The sequence below is a fragment of the Acomys minous genome, assembly GCF_964271855.1.
Source record: "Acomys minous genome assembly, chromosome: 14".
Taxonomy (NCBI): domain Eukaryota; kingdom Metazoa; phylum Chordata; class Mammalia; order Rodentia; family Muridae; genus Acomys; species Acomys minous.
Window position 1 is genome coordinate 3,705,816 of NC_140496.1, and position 5,168 is coordinate 3,710,983.

At 48.5% G+C, this 5,168-nt stretch overlaps 1 long non-coding RNA gene across 1 annotated transcript; it reads left to right on the forward strand.

Moving 5' to 3' along the window:
* The first annotated feature begins 316 nt into the window (after window positions 1-316).
* Window positions 317-4,810, forward strand: LOC311582271. The gene is made up of 4 exons (XR_014774060.1): window positions 317-867; window positions 996-1,164; window positions 2,059-2,181; window positions 3,497-4,810. It is a non-coding gene; the product is annotated as an uncharacterized lncRNA (long non-coding RNA).
* Window positions 4,811-5,168: the final 358 nt, after the last annotated feature.

Consider the following 5,168-nt stretch of genomic DNA (forward strand, 5'->3'; position numbering starts at 1 on the left):
AAACCTCTCCAGAGTTTACTTTCTCCTACGTTAGGATTGGTCAGTTTGAAGACAGGTATGGTCCACTCTCCACGTCCTGACCCAGCCTTGAACTTGCTCAGCCAGTCCATCAGTGGGGAGCCTGTTGATGGGAGATAAATGCTGCCAGGTATTTTGTTTGTTTGTTTGGTTGGTTAGTTTTGGTTTTTCGGAGACAGGGTTTCTCTGTGTAGCCCTGGTTGTCCTGGACTCTCTTTGTAGAGCAGGCTGGCCTTGAACTCACAGCGATCCACCTGCCTCTGCCTCCCGAGTGCTGGGATTAAAGGCGAGCGCCACCTTGCCCAGCTCGCTGGAAGGTTTTTGTCTGCTGTCGGGAGGAAGGCTGAGGAAGAAGCTGGCCATCTCGGAGACGCTCCACCTTTATTACCTAGCCGTGGCCTCCTCCCCTACCTGTCTGCCTCCTGATCTCTGACTTTGATGCCAAGAGTGGAGATTTTCCTTGAAGCTGCTCCCTCACTCAGCCCCGCCACCATTCCACCTCTCTGAGCCAATTCACAGCTGAAGTGAGTGTCCCGCTGTTGACAGAGGTTGCGTCTAAAATCTGGTGGGAAAGTAATGTCCAGACATGTTGGCTCTTTCTAGGTTTAAGGGACCAAGTTTCCTGGTGTGCACCCCATTGCCATCTACAAGAAGTTACTGGAAAACATTTTTTTTTTTAACCAGCCTAACGTGGTTCGTAAGTCATTTTCAGGCACCTGCATCTGCTGGTGAGTCCTTGGCTTGCTCGGGCATATTTGTATCTGCAATGCCAAGCCACAGGCTGAGCTTCGGCCAGAATGTTTCCCAAGCCTCAGGCTTTGGTTGAGAGTCTCACCGTTGGACGCCACTGTGAGTATAGGAAGCAGCTTCAGTCCCATCTAACGGATCACAGGGCCCAGCAATCCGCTGTTTTATTGAACAGTGCCTCGTTGCTTGGTAGTAGTAAACTTTTGAATAAATGCCACTTGTCTCCCCAGTAGGTGGCCACAGTATTTAAGCCAGTGGCCCAATGTTACACATACTCTGAGGTGGCCAATGTGAAAACTACAAGTCCTACTGAAAGAGGCAGGCAAGACTCAGGCCTGTCATCTCAGCACTCAGGAGGCTGCAGCAGAGCAGTGACTTCCAGGCTGCCCAGTCCAAAGAGTAAGTAAGAGTCCATTAAAAAAGAAAAGTATGCTGGGCCGGGCATGGTGGCTCACATTTTTAATCCCAGTACTTGAGAGACAGAGGCAAAAGGATCTCTGTGAGTTCGAGGCCAGCCTGGTCTACAATGAAAGTCCAGGACAGCCAAGGCTACACAGAGAAACCCTGTCTCAAAAAACCAGAAAACAAAACAAAACAAAAACAGAAAGGTTGTGCACCAGGCCTTTAATCCCAGAGCTCAGGAGGCAGAGGCAGGTGGATCTCTGTGCTTTCAAGGCCAGCCTGGTCTACAGCAAGTTCCAGGACAGCCTGCCCTACACGAAGAAACCCTGTCTCAAATAACCAATAAATAAAATTAAAAAGTATATATATGTCAGGCTGGAGAGATGGCTCAGAGATTAAGAGCACTGACTGCTCTTCCAGAGGTCCTGAATTCAATTCCCAGCAATGACATGGTGGCTCACAACCATCTATAATGTGATCTGATGCTCTTTTCTGGCCTGCAGGTGTACATGCAGGCAGAGCACTGATTACATAATAAATAAATAAATAAATAAATAAATAAATAAATAAATAAATCTTTATAATATATATGCCAAATGCAGCCAATTAGTGCCTAGCTTTTCACAGAAACAATGGAGGGAATAGGAAAATAAAAGATAAAGTATTAAAAGAAAAGAAGATTAGATTCTCGTGTCCCGTAAAAACATCTTTCCAAGCCGGGCACAGTGGCACATGTCTATAATCCCAGCACTTGGGGAGGCAGAGGCAGGCAGATCTCTATGAGTTTGAGGCCAGCCTGGCCTACAAAGCAAGTCCACAACACCCAGGGTGACACAGAGAAACCCTGTCTTGAAAAACAAAAAACAAAAACAAAATCTTTCCAAAAATCAGGGCAAGCTGGAAGTGGTGACTCATCCCTGTAATCCCAGTGTGTGCAACTACTGAGGCAGGAGCATTGCAAGTTTGAAGCCAGTCTGGGTAATGAATAAGTTCCAGAGTACCTAGGGCTACATGGTAAGACTATGTGGAAAAGGAAGGGGGGGGGGGAGAAAGTAGGGAAGAAGGAAGGAAAGGGGGAAGGAGGGAAGGAGGGAGGGAAGGAGGGAGGGAAGGAGGGAGGACTCAGAAGCTTAGAGTTGCAAAGGCTTCCTTCATTTGCTATCTCTGTCCCTTTTGGTCCAGGCTTGGAGAGTTCCCACCAATGTCTGAAACATCTATTATCTATTCCTTAAACCATTTTTATCCTAACAGGTTTGCAGCCGCACTGATGGCTTCATCTCCGGGTGGGTTTTACTTTCACTATTGCTGTTTTTCTTTTATTCCATTCCTGTTCTCTTCCCCTTCTCCAGTAACTCAATCTAGTCCAGCCTGGCCTCAAAGTCACAATCCTCCTGCCTCAGGCTCCTCAGAAGCTGGGATTACAAACATGAGTTTGTGGTAGCACAGGCCTTTAGTCACAGCACTCGGGAGGCAGAAGCAGGGGGAATCTCTATGAGTCTCTACAAAGCAAATCCAGACAGGCAGGGCAATTACACAGAGAAACCCTGTCTGGAAACAACAGATGAACATGAGTTACCTCATTTCTTAACTTTTTTTTCTCCTCTTGGAGGGAATTAGTGTTGATTAGTTAATTAGTGTTGTGTTGGAATCTAGGAAACCTCACGGAGCACAAGACTCTCCCTCTAAACTCCAAAGTGCAGTAGTGTCCCCTAAATGCATCTTTGGGTACAACAGACCCCGGTTCCACTGTCCAGCAGCACCAAAATTGTTCACCCTGCAAACGATAGCTATCTGCCCCACCCCCATCCCAAGAATCACCACTCTGTGTAGATTCTGACTACCTTCCTTCTCAGACAAGCAGGGACCATGGAGGGGAGGGATTGAGCGTGGTTTGTAGTGTTCACGAGGTCTGTTTACACTGTAGTGTGGGACTTTTCTTTCTTAAAGGCTGATTAATACTTTTGTTTGTTTTTATTATTTGGAGACAGGGCTTCTTTGTGTAATAGCCTGTTGAACTCAGAGATCCTCCTGCTTCTGCCTCCCTCTGCCTCTTGGATTAAAGGTGTGTGCCACCACACCTGCCTCAAAGGTTGAATGCCATTCCGTTGTGTGTATAGATTCTTGTGTTCATTAATTTCCTTTCACTGCTGTGAGCAAATACTTGCAAAGGAGAAAGGGAAGGGAAGAAGAATTATTCTGGCTCACAGCCTAGAGGGCACAGTCTGCGACGGCCAGGAAGGCAAGGAGGAGGGCGGTGTGAGACTGGGTTAGAAGTGGAGCCAGCTGCAACCCTCCCAGCCTATACCTGCGGCCCTTCCTACCTCTGCAGCCAAGCTCTGTGTCCTTGAAATTCCATAGTCTCTCAGAGCATCACCACCAGCCGAGGACCACCAGGACATCACCACCAGCCTAGGACCACAAGGACATCACCACTAGCCGAGCACCACCAGGACATCACCACTAACCAGCTGAGGACCACCAGGACATCACCACCAGCTGGGGACCACCAGGACAGCTAAGTGTTCACATTAGGAGCCCAGGGGGCTATTTCACATGCAGAGCCCCAAAAGCCAGGAGTTTGACGTCCATCGTCCACACTGAACACCGTTGTTCCTGCCTCCTGGCTGCTGTGAATAAGGCTGTAGTGAGCACAGATACAGTTTTGTTTTGTTTTGTTTTTTAAGACCCTGATTTCCATACATCTAGAAGTGGGGTTTTTTTTCTTTCTATTTTTAACATAGCTAACACTTGACGAGTGGAGTCTTTTGTTTATGTTGTCCATACCCAGTGATAAGCAGCTTAAAGAAATTAGGTAACACCTAGGGCAGCTGGGAATCTCCTTAGTTGGAGTTCAGCAGGCTCAACGGCACTACCTCAAGCGGCAACCCTACAGTTCAGTTACAGCAGCACCCTCTGCGGTCACCCAGTTCCATGCCAGCTCTGGCCTGCTGATGTCACCCTCATCTGAATGCCTTGGATCAGCATCCTGTCCTGTGGCTGAGCCTCGAAGGAACTCTGGAGTCGTGTGTTGTGGCCCTCTTTCCCCCGGACTGTTGTCAATTGGACCCCCACCTCGACTGTCAGGTGTTCTTGTGTGGCCTTGAAACTCAAGCTCACAGCCAAGCAAAGTGGCAAGCTGTCAAGGGCTGCAGCGGCTTCTCCCCCTCCACCTCAGTCACAGATCTCGGCGTTTGGAGCAAGAGATCCTTCACTCCCTGACTGGGGAAATGGCATGGCTCTGGAAAAGCAGGGCACACTCTGCTGAGGCACTCTGGTCTGGTCATTTTTCACAGTCAAGCTTATTGCTTGGTTCAGCTCTCAAATTACAGCCAGGCTCAAGGTCACCACCATCACTGTGACACACAACGGGCACTCTCTAACACCCATAGGGTGGCCAAGCGGGACGGTTCCGTCTTACCTTGCATGAACTAGCACCAGCACGCAGATCTAGGGCAGACCTCTGTCAGACACATCAGAGTTTGGTCAACTACCACTTGAATGCTGGAGCTAGCCCTCCATATGTTCTTATAAATAAAGTTATTATTTGTACAGTATTCTGCCCGCATGTGTGCCTGTATGCCAGAAGAGGGTACCAGATCACATTATAGATGGTTGTGAGCCACCATGTGGTTGCTGGGAATGGAACTCAGGACCTTTGGAAGAACAGAAAGTGCTCTTAACCTCTGAGCCATCTTTTCAGTCCCATAAATAGGTTTTGATGGAACACAGGCATAACACTGTGACCCACTATCTTGCTGCTGCCATGGAGTTGAGGGGTTGTAACACTACGTGGACCCCTGACAGGACAAAAAACTTACAATAAGCCTGTCTGTATCCGTGTAGCTATGTGTGCAAGACTGCATGTGCCCACGACTGCATGTGTCCTTGACTGCATGTGCCCAGAAGTGCATGTGCCCTTGACTGACTGCCTATGCCCTTGACTGCATGTGTCCTTAACTGCATGTACACATGACTGCCTATGCCCTTGACTGCATGTACCC